The following is a 16,462-nucleotide window of genomic DNA, read 5'->3' on the forward strand; positions in this document are numbered from 1 at the left end:
CAGATGAACCTTAAAGATATACATGGTCTAAGAGAATATTATTAATTATCCTATACTCACTATTCCTATCAGTTTGGTACACAAACAAACATTGATAAGGTCTTTGTATCAAATATATACTCTAAAATAAGTGATGTACTTAAATGACTTGTCCACTTTTGTACCATAATGCTATAAACTTTTCATTAACTACACATACAGATGATTTAAGATTTCTACAGAAAATTCCTGCTTACATAACTAAGTTAAATGACTTTATGGAATGGATAATGAAAGAAATAGACATGTTTATGGAAACAAATGATAGTGGTGAAGTGACTGATACTATACTATGGGACACCTTTAAAGTTTATATATATATATATATATATATATATATATATATATATATATATATATGGGAGAATAAAATCTTGGTACCTTAAAAAAAGGAAAGAATGGGACAAAGAACTTTTAGACTTACAAAAAAAAAAAAAGAAATAGACAAGAAAAAATGGATGCAAAACCAAATAAAGTAGCACATAACGAAATTACTATGTTAAATCAAAAAATACTTAGAAGTTCTGAATCATGCGGTAGCCATAAACCTGGAAAAAGTGAAATTACAAAGTCATGCTGTAAATTCCAAATATCTAAATAAAATAGTGATGTTTTGTTGTTGTTGTCTTTCGGCTTTTCCCGGTTAGGGGTCGCCACAGCAGAACTCCAGTCTACTAATGATTGGCAGTAGATTTTGATGAACTCTGTCTCCATTATTGTTTACTCTTTCAATGGAACCTTTTGCTACATATATCAGAAGCAAGCAAAATATAAAAGTCTTTCAAATTAATAAGGACTATTGTCCTAAGATACAATTATTTGCTGATGATATGTTGTTAATGTTGGGTGATAGTGATGGTTCTTTGCATGATGTTATAAATACCTTAAGCAAGTTTGAAAGAATTTCAGGGCTTAAATTTAATCAGAATAAATCCAAAACATTACTAATTAACAAAAAGATCAACAAAAACCTAAGAGAGAATAGCCTGTTTAATTGGGAAAAAGATGTACTAGAATATTTGGGTGTCAGTATAAAGAGTACATGGAAAGAGTCCATTAAACTAAACTACAATAATTTAATAACCACCATTAGTGACCTAATCAAAAGATGGAATAAAATGTTATTCACAATGGAGGATAGGCTCTCTTTAATTAAAATGACAATTTTACCTAACATTTTGTTTTAAAAACAGTCATTGATACTACCCCCTCCCAAAAACTTATTTAAAAAATTAGATTTGTGCTACTTAAATTTTTATGGTTCCCCTTAAAACCTAGCTTTGTATATAAATGGCACACTAGAGCTTGGAACAGTAATGGGATAGCATTCCCTAGGTTAGATCTTTATTCCATATCAGTTATAATTAATGTAATATTACATTGGATCACACCTACCTATATATCTGGCTAGAAAACAATGCATGAGATTCATATAACGGATGTCAGAACTACAGAAAACCAATTTAAGGAAAATATGGAATAAGTAGAGTTCCTTGACTTTTATGCAAATTTTGTTTATTTAATACGTTTGATCATTTTTCTTATGGCATTAATCAAATATTTAATAACTTTAAAATATAATTGATTGTAATTACAACATTAAACAATTTCTTATTCTTATATTCCCTATACATACTCCCCTGATTGCCTAGATTCTTTCAACATGAATGCGATGCAAAAATTAAAGGAAAATTTATATTCTGGCATCAGGTTATTGAAAATAAGAGTATTATAACACTAAACTCTCTTTTATGTGGTTTTGATAATAGTCAAGACAGTTGGTTGTTTATACACTCATTATGGCAGTTTATAGAAAACAAAATGAAAGTATCAGTCAACAAAGAGACTGAATCTATACCTGGTTTGATTCAGCTTTTTATTAGGTGTCTTGAAAAGACATAATCAAAAATGAAGTATCTCACCTATCTATAAGATACTAAAGAGAAGAGACTCTAAAGTCTGACTCGAGTTTTGGGAATTACTATGTAAAGATTAATGGAGAACAAATATCTGATGAATCTAAAAAAGTGTTATTGAATTCTACATATGGTAACTCTTCTTCATTTGATTGGAGATTGTATACATGGAAATTTATGAATAGGCATTTCTATACTCCACATAAAATAAATCTTATACTCAAAAATAGTGAAAGTAAATGTTGGAAATGTGATGAATTACTAGAGGCCATCTGGGTTCACATGTTCATTGAATTTAAAAATGTTGTTCAATACTTGAAAGACTTCAACTATTTTGTAAATGCTTTATGGTCTGATAACTGTCATATTTCTAACTCCCTAATCCTATTCACTGTTCCTATACCTAATGTAATACCTAAATCTCAGATTCTGTTACTCTGGTCAATTCTTGCAATTGCCAGGTAAGTTATTACTTTGAACTGGAAAAGTAAACAAGATTTGATGTTTAAAGATTTTATTAATTTAGCAAAAGTTGTTTGTAAAAAAAGAACTGCAAACCATTTGTCATAGAACTCATAACATTACTCATAAAAAAATAGCATGGCAAAAATTGGAAAACCTTTTGAACAAATACTGATAACTTCTCATGGATAAAATGATTGTTTATCATGGATGAATGTAAATATTGTAAATAGTTTTGTTACTGTTTTATTGTATTTGTTATATGTACATTTGCATATGTTTATAATGAAAACAAATAGACGTGTTTTTGGAAAAAAAAAAAAATTAAATTCAGGGAAAGCAGCAGGCTCAGATGAGGTCAGAGCACATATGATCAAGATGTAGGGTGACTAAGGGGAGTAGTGCTCATAGCAGTGTGGAGAGAAAGGAGTATCCTAGATGAAATAAGCATACTAGTGCCAATGTACAAAAACAAAGAGGACATTCACAACTGTGGGCAGTACAGGGGTATAAAACTCTTGTTACATTGCATAAACGTTTTGGAGACGGTGATTACTAAATGAATAAGCAGAGTAGTAGAAATTAAGATGGGAGAGGAATAATTTAGATTTTGATCTGGATGCAGCACAACTGATTTCATGTGTGCAGTGTGATAGATAGTTGAGAAGAAGCTTCAGAAGAGGAAAAAAGTCCAAACGAGCATTCCTAGACTTGGGGAAATGCATTTACCAATATATCTGAAGCATAACAGTGAAACATTGCAAATTGTTGTACAAATTATAGGTTCACAGAAAACAACTCAAAATGTTCTTTTGGCAAGTCAAGAACTAGATTAATCAGCAACAATATACAGCATTTCCCCACAAAAGAGGATAGACTAAAATTATGATTTCATCATCCTTATGGTGGTGTTGACATAAGTATGGGGGTTGACGTAATTATTAAGGTGTTTACTTCACAAACACAAGGAACGCGGTTAGAATTTTACATTTGAAGTTAAATTGACTACGGTTAAAATGGCCTGCAAGGGCACCTATCCTAGTTGTTGTTGTGTCTTTCAGCTTTTCCCGGTTAGGGGTCACCACAGCGGAACTCCGGTCCGCTAATGATTGGCAGTAGATTTTTACATGCCGAGTTGCCGGCCCTGATGTACAACCTTCAACAAAGGTATGCCCATTCACACATGTCTCCACACAGAAGACGTTCTAACTGAGAATTGAACAGGACAACGTCTTACTGTGTGGCGACAACGCTACCACAGCACCACCTTCGCAATTTTGAACCTATAAAAACTCAGTTCACATTCATTGCTGATATTTCAAAGGACTTAATTAGTCAAATAAATGGCCATATGTAAACTACAGCTATAAAAAAGTACAATATACTTGTACTATCACATTTTTCAAAGACTAAAATAATCTGAAAACAAGAGGAAGACAATTGTATTTGTAGATAGGTACAAGATAACTCAAATGACAGACACCTATCCCACAGTGGAAGAAAAGCTTTCTGAAAATGAAACATGAGTAATAAACTATCAGGAGCTCTTGACAGAGTCCACACAAAAAAGCAGATGAGTCTAACAAATTAGTGGACTGTACTACTAACATACACTTATCTGTTTATAAAAACATTAATTATTGAAGAAATAGGCATCTACTCTCAGTGTACAAATGTTGCAAACTAAGACTCAAAATGCTATCACACTAACCAAATCATCTAAATGAAATAAAAGCCTAGAGAAAGAATGAAGTTGGCCATCAAGAAATAATGAGATCAATTATTACACCACATCCTATTTTATTTATTTTTTTTATTTTACATTTGTTGACCGGGATAGTCTGATTGGATACATGTCCATTTTCAGTGGAGGCCCGGGGAGAAAAGCTCCAACATACATACAGAAAATGTATTACATATAACATGAAAAGTACTATTTACCAACTTAATATGACAAGCAATGTATACAGTCCAACAAATTGTAGAATTAGATGAGGCTATAAACAAACAGAATTTTGACTCTGCTAAAGTTGCAAAAAATATTTTTAACACATAATTTTAAAGCAGGGAGCTAAGCAGGACTAGAGCAAGGACATAACCAGTGTAATTTGAGATACAGTTTGAGACTTTATTTTAATTGGGCTAAGGAAGGTTCAAGAGTAAGGTCAGCAGGGAGGGAATTCCAAGTTTTTCTAACAGAGTTGGCAAACAGAGAGTTACCGGCTGAGTTACTGGATTTGATTGTTTGTACTAACAGTCTGTTGTATGAGTGAAATGATTTAAGGTTGCTATACGTGATGATTATATTTTTAAGTGCTGGCGCATTATCTGGTTGGTAGAGTATTTTATGTGCCACTTTAAGCTGGTTATACTGAAGTAGGTTTGGCAGTTCTATCCAGCCGAGGTGTTTTAGATTGTGACAGTGGTGTGTCCTGTATGGCATTCCAGTGGCAAACCTGGCAATGTGATTATAGCAGCTAGAGAGTTTAAGATCAGATTTACTTGGGTTGCTGAGCAAAGGGGAGGCTTAAAGAAGGGTAGAAAGTAGGAAAGAGTGGGCAATGACTGTTCTGGCAGTTGGAGTTAGGAAAGATTTAATCCTGTACAGCAAGTCAAGTTTTTTATCAATACCTTTAATGGTTTGATTGACATGCATGTCAAATCTGAGGATGTTATCAATGATAACTCCAAGGAGTTTTGTATAGGCATCTGGGGAGATGATGGTACCATTATTAGATTTTTATGGCGAAGGACAGGGATGAGGACTTATGAGTAGGAGAGAATAGTAACAGCTTTGTTTTGTTAGGGTTTGAGCCAGTTTTCAACTGTGCTAAAAGTATTCTGGGTTATTGTAAATAAATTTGTTGGTGAAGTGTCAGAGCAAACCAAAGTGGAGTCATATGCATACTGAATGCAGGATGCATCCGAGATGGCTGTGTGAAGATCATTATTAAAGAATGAGAAAAGAAGGGGCCCTAATATGGAGCCCTGGGGAACCCCTATGGTGTTAGGTAACAGGCGTGAATTTTGTCCTGCCATAGTACAGCCTGCTGTGTACCATCCAGATAAGAGTGAAACCATTGGAGAGCATGGTTATCTAAGGAAATGGTTTTGAGTGTTTGGATGAGTAGTTGGTGGTTCACCGTATCAAAAGCCTTAGAAAGATCCAGACAGATGGCTGAGAATAATTTCTTGTCATTTTGGTAAATTTGTTGTCATTTTGGTTCTGGTTAATGACATTAGAGAGGAGAGCTGAGGTGGTATTGTGATAAGGTCTAAAGCCGTACTGAGAGTTGGCCAACAGGTTATTCTGAATGAGATAGTGCAGGAGTTGTTTATGTATACACTTCTCCATGATCTTTGCAAGTGGAGACAGGATGGCTATGGGTCTGTAATTAGATAGTTCAGTAGAGCTGCCGCCTTTATGGAGTGGTATAACATGGGATATTTTCCAGATGGAGGGGGTGGTAGCTTTTGCTATGGCTCTATTGATTAAGATAGAAATGGGGCATGCTTTGGTTTCTGCAGCTTTTTGCAGATACTCAGCAGGGAGAAGATCAGCCGAAAGAATAGTGGGTTTTAGTTTTTTAATTAAGGTTCGAATAAGAGATGTAGAAACTGGATGGAAGTTAAAAGAGAGTTGAGAACAGGATATGGTCGCATTGATTTTAGATGAGCCATCAGTTAGTTGACTAGCTAAGGACTGGATGGTCTCTGTGAAGAAACAATTTAAGGTATTTGCCACCTCTTCCGGAGATGTGTGGATAGAGACTGAGGGGGGGGCAGTAAAATGTGGTCCAAAACATTTTCTGAGGATCCTGACACAAGTAATAAATACTGCTAGACTGCAGATAGATTAAAGATATTGAAACAGGAAAACCCCAGATCAAGGTAAAAGAAGAAAGAAAGAAAAGGAGAGCACAAGGAAATAATATAAGAATCACAAATAGTAACTATTTATAAAGACAGAGTAATGTAATGTTTTTTTCATGTGCAGTTACTAGTTTTGACTGAAATCCCTATGAAATACCTTGATCAGTTCTGTTTTATGTTTATTAAATTAAATTAACAGGAGGTTAAATACATTGCCCTATAACACATGGATAATGAAATCATAAGGCTCTGAGGTGTCAAGTAAATCCATATTTAAACTGCCTTATACAGTATTGCAGTTTAGATAAGGAAAGCTACCCCAAGGGTGACAACTTAAAATTACTTTACTTAGTAGTTAATACTTTATGTCTTATCTCTCATTAAACCTATAGATAGTAGCATGGAATGTGATAAAGAGGTGGCTTTCGATACAGCAAAAGGCATAATTATTTGAAAATTGTTCTAGCAATGTTTATCTTTTGTAGTTTGTGGTTAAGAGAAAACATAATACTTGTACATCCTGTGATTAACAGTGTTAAGCAATTTCAGATAGCATGTGGAGTGCAGACCTATGAATCATTTCCAAATATGGGAACATTTCCAGTTGCACCAGAAGTGGGAAACAGTGGGCCGGATTCACGAAGGCTTGCATGGAGTCTAAGAGTAGAGTAAGACTCCATGCAGCCAACATGTCCACCTAGCGATCCAGGAACAGCTGGCAGGGGTGTGCAAAAGAGCTCCTAAAACGACTCTCACACGGACAGGGCTAGGTTATGCAAATTACCTCATTTTCTGGTGGAAGCCATGCAAATGAGGTAAATTTGCAATCCAGGAAACCCTAACCTGTCCGAGTAAGAGTAGTGTTATTTGCAGAAATGTACTCCGTTGACAACTGAGTACCATTCTGCAAATAGCAAAACGGAGCCGAGACAGCTCCATATAAAGGCTGCATCCAGTTGAGAAAGTATGCCAATGGCCAAATATATGGCCATTGGCAATGTTCCCCAATGCAAAATTAAAAAAAAAGACTTTTTTTTACCTCAATCTCCGAAGTTTAAGCATAGCGCAATGCCGCACAAATGTGCTGCTCTCTAAAAACCAGAAAACCAGAAATTAAAAGCCACAAATAGGGATTTTATAGCAAATCATAATTTTCAATGCAAGTGAATGGCAGGCTGAAGACAACATGGCAACCGAGTAGAGGTTGCTAAATGAGGAAGCTCAGTCTAAGAGATGTAACCAAGCATTAGTAGGCAATCCCATGCAAATGAGGGTAAGGATTGTGAATCCCAAGTTTACATAGCAAATGAGCATAGTCAGTGGAGTGTATGAGTAGGATAAGGGGAATAACAGAGTAGAAGATAGGTGACATCACGAGGGGGGTATGTATGAAAGAATGTAAGCTCACGGGAGCAGAGTGGCATGTGTTTGCTGTCAGTTACTCATCACTGGAAGAGGTGTGTCAACAGGTATCCTAGCTAAAGGCAAGAAATAGAAGGTGTATGCTATGGATAACACTAAAGTTTCTTGTTGAAGTGCATGCAACGTGTTTGCTTGCGGGTGCGCACCTGTATATCAGCGTAAGACTGTGTGCGCATGTGTGCACCCGTGTGCGCGTGTTCAAGCCAGAGTAAGTATGTGTAAGGTTGTTTAAAGTTGTGTAAGCGTGTTTGCACCTGTGTGCATGTGTTTAAGCAGGAATTAGCAAGTGTTAGGCCATGTGAGCATGTCCAAATGCGTGTGAGCTTGTGTGTGGGTGATTGCACTTGTGTGAGTGGCACTGTCCCCCTGTGGAAACAGAAAGGGAAAAGGAAGCACAACAAATAGTAGGAAGTTAACCAGGGATAACTAGCAGAGCTAGCAGGTGAAAACAATCAGAATCAGGCAATTACACAGGCAGTACAGTAGCCCAGCCCAGCCCAGCACTTAAAACTCTGCAAACAACTTCCCACCATGTTTTCCTCAGAGATACTGCAACACTGCAGTAAACTAAGAGAAGTGAAAACTTAAAAAGCTTTACTGAGACAAAGAAATGTTAGGGGCTGCCATTGCTGTTGTAAGGTGACATATGCAACATGCTGAAGGTGGTGACAATGCGAATGCTGCTGAACAGCCCCCAGTGAGGAGACGGAGAAGAATGTACAGGCCCAGGGTAACCTACCAGGGGCTACATGATCTGGAGATAGTGGAGCACTATAGAGAGGACAGAGACCTCATGCAGCAAATTGTTGAGCTGTGCAGGCCATGCATCACACACAGAACCAACAGTGGGGAACCCATCCCAGTAGAAACCAAGGTATGTGTTGGCCTAAGAATACTAGCAACAGGTACCTTCCAGATACCAACTGGTGATATGATGGGGATATCACAGGCATCAGCATCCAGGGTACTGCACCAGTTTCTGAATGCCATGTGAGCACATATCGGTGATCATGTATATTTCCAAAATTCCCGTGAGGCATTGGCCAGCAATATGTGTCTTTTCCAGCAAATAGCAGAATACCCTGAGGTAGTGGGTGCAATAGACTGCATGCACATACGCATCAAAGATTCAGCCGGTGAGCGGGGTAGGGCCTACATTAACTGCAAGGGCTTCCCGTCCATCAACTGCCAGGTCATGTGTGATGCCCAGGGCATAATACTGAATGTGTGTGCTGGCTGCCCTGGAAGCTACCATGATTCCCATATCTGGCATCTGACACAGTTGTACCAGACATTTGCCATTGGGGACATCCCACATGGTCACCTAGTGGGGGATGCTGGATATGCAATGGAGCCATGGCTGATGACACCCATCAGAAATGCACAACCACCTGAACAGGAATGCCATAATGAGGCACACGCACAAACGCGAAATGTAATTGAGCATGTGTTTGGGCTGCTTAAGTCATGGTTCCAATGCCTGGACACATCTGGTTGAGCCTTGCAGTACTCACCAACTACATGTACCCAAATTGTCATGGTATGTGCTATGCTACATAATATGATCCTGCAAAAACAGCTGCAGCAGGAGCAGCATAGGTCTGGCCCAAACAGCCCACCTCCATTGCCAAGGCCATCACAGGCAGAGCGTGACTCAGAAAAGGAACAACCTGAACCTGCCCCAGTAGGCAGAAGGAGGTGTGCCCAGTATGCTTTGGCCTTGGCAAAGAGGCAATGCATAGCACATACACTGGCTCAGTAGGAACCCTGGAAATGATACCTCTCTCTGACTCGTACATATAGTAAAAGGGATGCCTAACTTTACACTACCTGTTTTCAAACATGTATAGGGAGTGTACTATGTGCATCCAACATAGGCAGCCCTGCAGCACCACCTGAGGCACGATTGCCATGTTTTAAGCAATATAAAGCAGTGCTAAATAGCTTTTACCACTATTTAGTATATGTAAACAAAATTGCAAACAATAACTAGCATAACTTTGGGCAATGTTGAGCAATATTGGGCAATGTTCAGCAATGTTGGTTAATGTTGAGCAATGTTGGGCAAGTTCGGTCAAAGTTGGGCATAGTTGAGCAAAAGCAGGTAAACATGCTCATATTTGCTTTACTGGTCCTTAAGCAGTCTGGTCTGCCCAGTATGAAACTATAAAAAAGTGACAGGCCTTGAACCTAGGATACTGTGCACTATAGTCACAGTACTGAACCACCAAACCATGACAGTATTTCAGTGGTTAGCCTGTATGAAGAAATGTTGATAAGTCTATGTAAAGTGTCTCATGGAAACCCTGCAGGCACAGCATAATCCCTGTTGAGTTATGACACAAAGGTGAGCCCTGCAGTAAAAATATAACTTGATTTTCAACACACATATAGTATACATTTTAATATTGGGCATGTTCACACACATTAACAAATGTAGTGGACTTCAGACAGCAACATACTGAAAGGTCACACTGGGCATGCTCACACACTTAGGCCATGTCTGAGTAAAGCAGTGGGCCATACATATCTGGCAGTTGCATGTGTTAACCCCGGAACCTCTCACTATTCACCAATCCTGCCTTGTGCACACAGTTATATGACAACAGACACATATATAATATATTGGAATCCTGTCATAATCAAATATGTACTACAGATACTTAGGTTGTTCATAGAAAGTGGGAAAGCAAAGAAGATAAAAAACCTGCAGTCAGTATCATCAATAAACAATGCGCACTCCAAAAATTATCATAGGTTCATAGGTTCATAGGTTGATACTAGGCTATCTGCCTAGGGCATTTATATGCCTAGCCAGAGTGTGTTTGGCTTTCACCACCCTTTTTGATAAGTAGACTGTGCCTTTGAATAGTAGGTCACACAAGATAGCCCTTTTACGGTTAGTTTATTGTGCCTCTGTCTAGCAAGGACCCAGAAGAGATCCCAGGGGGTAAACATACGATCTCCCATCCACTCGTCAAGATTTCTCTTGAAGAGGATCAGTGAGGGGCTCTGCCTAACTTGGACTGGAATTTCGTTCCAGAGTAAGGGGAGCCTCTGGGATATGAATCTGTCCCTCCAGCATGTCCTATTTATTTCTGTGCTGAGGTTTAAGTCCCTGGAGTGTGTAGCTCTAAGGGATTTGGATATCCTGAGGTGGAGCAGGACCATTAATTCTGGGTTGGACATGGCTTTATACGTCAGGCACAGATCGCATCTGAGTAGGCGGTAAGCAACTGAGTAGAGCTGGAGTTTCATTAGCCGAACTGCGTAGGGCATCTGTTTGAGTCCCTTGATCCACTTGGTGAGGTACTTTTGGGGTCATTACCGTTGCTGCAGGTGTCGGGTAAGGTACATCCCAAATGGGGCATTGTATTCAAGTATGGGCTTGATGAGTAGAGGGGCACAATGACCTCTCTTGATCTAGATGTGAAACCTTTCCTGATAAGGTGGCCTATATAGAAGGTCTTTCTAACCACTTTGGCAACGTGATTGTCAAAGGACAGATTACTATCTACTTTGGTCCCCAAATCCCTAATTACTTCTTCTGTACGTAATGGATTACCACCTATGTGGTAATTTGTGGGCACTTTGTTTTTCCCAAAGAGGATGACTATGCATTTTATGGCATTTAGCTTTAGGCCATGGCACCAGTTATCCATCTCTGTGAGACCCTTTTGGAGGATGCTTGTGTCAGCCGGAGAGTCGATTATGGCACCCAGTTTGCAGTCATCTGCGAACTTGGTCAGCCATAGTCCTCCAGTGTTAGCCTGTACCTCAGAGAAATATATACTGAACAAGAGAGGTCCCAGGACTGAGCCTTGTGGGACACCACTTGTAACTGGTGTAGAGTCTAACATGGCACCTGCAATTCCGACCATGTGGGTGCTATCCCTGATTTAGTTTGCAATCCATCTTGTGACATATGTGTTGATATCTAATCTGGTGAGCTTATTTATGATGCCCGAGTGGGGTATTGTGTCGAAGGCTTTTGCGAGGTCCAGGTAGGCTGTGTGGACTACCTTCCCTACGTCTATGGCCCTGGTAACTGTTTCAAAGAAGTCGACCAGGTTCAAGAGGCAAGATCTGCCCTTAACAATGCTGAATTGGGTAGGATCCAGTGTCTGGAGGTTCCTGATGTCTTTGTTTATGTGTTCCATGATGATACACTCCATAGCTTTGCAGACCAGGCTAGTCAGGCTTATAGGGGGATAGTGTCTAGTGTCCGTTGTGGCACCACCTTTGTGGAGCTGGACCACTGTTGCTGTACGCCATTCCTTGGGTACATATCCTGTAGTAAGTCTGATACTGAACAGTGACTTTATGTGAGGGTTAAGTTCTTCACAAAGCTCATGTAAGACACAGCCCAGGACACCATCTGGTCCCATTGATGCTGTGTTATTGCTTTGGAGAGGGCAGCTCTCACCTGTTCATCTGTGATGTCAGGGAGGCTACACTCTGTTGGGATGGAAATTTGCTCTTTTGGGGGGATGGGGGGAGAAATTTGCACTGAACCTGTCTGCCAAGATGTTGGCAATGTCTGTGGGTTCAGTGTATTTTTTGTCATTGTGCACTAACTAAAAGCATATCTGGGAGTTGCCACCCAGGTTCCTGACATAACTAAAGAAGGCCTTTTGTTGTCTTTAGTGTCTTGTGCAATTTTTCTTTCGAAGCTGGCCTTAGATGATTTTATGAGTGATCGTAGCTTCTTGCTAGTACTGATCAGAGATGCCCTCCCTTTTCAGATTTTGCTCTATCATGTAGTAGCCTCCTCCTTTTGTTGTATAGCTTATTTATGGCTGGGGTCCACCAGAGAGGTCCCCCATCTTTGGAGGAGTGAGTCTTGGTTTCATTGGGGATAGCATGATCCATGTATTCCTGTAGGCGTCCATAGAATGCATTTGTAAAGGATTCTGCGGTTTGAGCTGTATTTTCCACCTGCCCGGGGTCTTTGAAGAATACCACTTCGGTTTTGAGAAGTGTGATGTTTGCTTTTGAGAAGTTCTTCACCAAGATTACCTTGTCTGGGGGTGGGGACAGGATATGGATGTCCAGTGAGGTAAATGTATGGTTTGACCTAACCAATGAGGGGTATACCTCTGGTGTGGAACATAGAGTCCCCATGTTGGTGATGACCAGGTCCAATATGTTTCCCCTCTTGTGGGGGTGGTGACCAGTTGTTCCATAGCATTTGAGTTTATAAATTCTAGGAACTGTTGGGCAAGGGTGTTGGGGCTTGGGTAGTATTCCCAGTCAATGTTTGGGTAGTTGAAGTCACCCAATATAATGGTGTTTGGAGAGACCTTCATAATCTCCAGTGTTCTCAGGAAAGCCGACTGGGGTCCCTGAGTTTGTGAGGGTGGTCTGTAGCAGGCTACAAACTGAAAGATAGTTTTGCCTACTGTTAGTTGCACATGGATGGTCTACGATGCTTCGTGCAGTGCTACTAACCTGGAGTTGTGTGTATCTTTGATGTATATGGATACTCCCCCTCCTTTTGTGGTTCGGTCAGGGTTTTGTGGTTGAAAAGCATGGCATGAAGTATAACCTGGTAGTGCTGGGGTGCTTTCAGGAGCCTTGAACCAGGTTTCTGTTACTGCACAGATATCGATATTCTCCATACTGAAGAGAGCCTTGAGTGCATGCATTTTGAGGTGTAGACTTCTGGCGTTGAGCAGCATTACCCTTAGTTTCTTTTACCTTGTATTGTCTATGGAGGTGGGTTTGTCTTTTGAGCCTTGCCTAAAAAAGGCACTATGAGGGTGGCAAGAGCCTTAGCCAGTATTCGAAAGCCCAGGGGTGACAGGTGCAAGCCCTCCCTAGTGAAGCAACGTGGCTTGTTGAGCATGTCATTCCAGGCTGACAGACACTGGATCCCCTTTGAATGACACCAATACATTAGCCAACTGTTAAAATTGATCATTTTGTCTTTATACTGTGGCATCATTCTTGGTGAGGGTAAGATGCTACACAAGGTCAGGGTCATACCGGCCTGGGCTACATGATCAGAGAGCTTCTCTATGTCTTTTCTCATGTTATCCAGGGAGGAGTATCTCGGGTCATTCACACCAGCATGAACAATGATAGAGTCATATTTGTACTTGCTTTGGAGTGACCTGAGTGCATGTGTTATGTGGCAGATCCTGGCACCTGACAGACAGCTTACAGTGACCTTCTCCTTGTTCAGCCTGGTGAGTGGGACGTCAGTGTGTCTGACAATAGAGTCACCTATTACAAGTGTATTAGGTGTTTTGTTTAGCCTTAAGGGCAGTGACTGTGTGGCACACTGACTTTGTGAACTATGTGATATGTGGGTATTGTTGTGGAATAGCAGTTGTTTGGGTGTCTGCTTTGTAGGTCTCTGCTGCTTAGGCATATTTTTATTTAGAGCCTCCAAGTATGTTTTTGTGTGTTTATGTGTTTGGTTTGCTGTTGCTATATGTCTATGTGAGACTGGATTTGTGGTGTGTATGGTTCCCTTCTCTTCCTGATAGACTGTGCCAGTCATGGGTCGAGAGAGCTCAGCCACCAGTTTGTCCATATAGTTGCATCTCTCACATATATCTGAGTTTGTTGGGAGAAGGAGAGGGTTGTCTGTGTACATAAGGCAGTTGTAACATTGCCTGAAAAGTCCCATATTCACCAGCTGGACTGGAGAGTACACACGAAAATGACCTTTGGACATGTCAGGATATTAGGATGAAATACTCTTTTGACTGATCAAAAAGGATCAGTAGGGTGTTCAGTGTGTAAAAGAGTATAACAGGGGTTTAGTGCTTAAGTTTGTTGGTGTTTTGGAAAGATTATCTGCGAAGGAGTCCAGACAGAACCATGACACTTCCTTCAGCTATGTCATAAATAGCAATGTACACTCATATATGTCCTGAGTCAGGTCAACTGAAAATGACTAACAATGCCAAAATCCTGTCAGACAGGCACATACATACATACCCACCTCCCACTGACAAAAGGCCCTATCATCATACCAGGAGATATCACATGTAGAATGGGTAAACAGCTCCTTCCAAAGCTGAAAACATGGCATCAATTGGATTACATTGTTCCCCTATATGTGTCAAAAATGAACTGCAGAACAAACAGACCCTGCACCTGAACAGTTTGTTGAGCCTCACCCTCTCTACAGGATATGAAACCGTCGAATGGGTTATAGCAACATATGCCAGACTCCACAAGTGTTGGTGCACAACAGACCATAGGAACTATAGTCTTATAAGCCTATGAAGTCTGATCTGCAAGGCCATGGAGTCCATCATGATTGAAATCATAAACAGAGCTATTGGAAGTTGACAAACACACAACCCTACCAACTTTGGTTTGGTCATGGGCAGATCATGGTTCCAAAACCTGTAGACTGTTTGCAAGGCAGCCACCCAGGACATACACCACTGAAATGAGCTACACACATCCCACATAGACTTTAAATAGCCCTTTTCCAACATCCCAGACACATGTCGTAGCCAAAAAATCAACAATCTGTGCATAAATATGTATTGTTATATGATGGATTGGCAACTGGTCCACAGATAGATCACACAAGCTAAGAATTTTGGAGTCCTGTTCAAGCTGTTAACACCTGCTGTCCCCCATGGTGCAGTCCTGGGATTGCATAAAACAAAGTGCACACACATTAGCATGTCTAGTCTGATGATGTCAGCATCCTACAAATATAGCAGGAGAAAGGAAAACACCCATTAAAGTATATAGTGCGTCGTGTTAATGCGTATCTCTATAGTATCATAACATAGTTAAGTAGGGGTTTAAATCCGGCAAGTGTTGTTTGTGTATGATTTGGTGGGGTGTTTGTGTGTAATTTCCTTTGAGAGGAGTGCCCTTTTTGGAGACTAGGAAAACTCATTAAAAGAGGTGAATTCCTCTTTGCCAAGTCTGATGATGTCAGCATCCCACAAATACAGCAGTGGAAATGAAAACTCCCAGTAAAGCATATAGTGCGTCGTGTTAATGTGTATCTCTCTAGTATCATAACCTAGTTAGGTACGGGTTTGAATCCTGAAATTTCTGAGTGTGTGTGTGTGTGTGTGTGTGTGTGTGTGTGTGTGTGTGTGTGTGTGTGTGTGTATGTTTGTGTGTGATTTGAGAGGAGTGCCCTTTTTGGAGGCTAAAAAAACACATTAACAGAGGTATGGGGGTGTATGTTTGTGTGTGATTTCCTTTGAGAGGAGTGCCCTTTTTGGAGACTAGGAAAACACATTAACAGAAGTATATACCTCTTTAGCAAGTCTGATGATGTCAGCATCCCACAAATACAGCAGTGGAAATGAAAACTCCCATTGAAGCATATAGTGCGTCATGTTAATGCGTACCTTTCTAGTATCATAACATAGTTAGGTAGGGGTTTAAATCCTGCAATTGCTGAGTGTGTGTGTGACACTGTTGGTCAATGTGTTGTGGGTTTTGCTTTTACAACTGTAGGACATATCAGTAAAACAACAGTATGTGCATTGCACACTTCAGGTATCTGTGTGGCAAATACATATATGTACATGTGACCTCAATTAGTTCATAGGTGTGAAGCCTGCTTTCTACATGAATATATCTGTTACCTTTGACAGAATGTGCTGCTGCTTCTCAGACCTTAGGTCACATATGTATGTTTGTGACAAGGCCAGCCACTGTAGTGATCTGTGGCCTAGGTCATCTCTGTCACACACACCTATGACAGTTTCTATAGAATAGTGTGAGTGAGGGTACATGCCTGGGATATATATCAG

The sequence above is a fragment of the Protopterus annectens genome, chromosome 4.part0, assembly GCF_019279795.1.
Source record: "Protopterus annectens isolate FY-2018-M chromosome 4.part0, PAN1.0, whole genome shotgun sequence".
In the NCBI taxonomy this organism is placed as follows: domain Eukaryota; kingdom Metazoa; phylum Chordata; order Ceratodontiformes; family Protopteridae; genus Protopterus; species Protopterus annectens.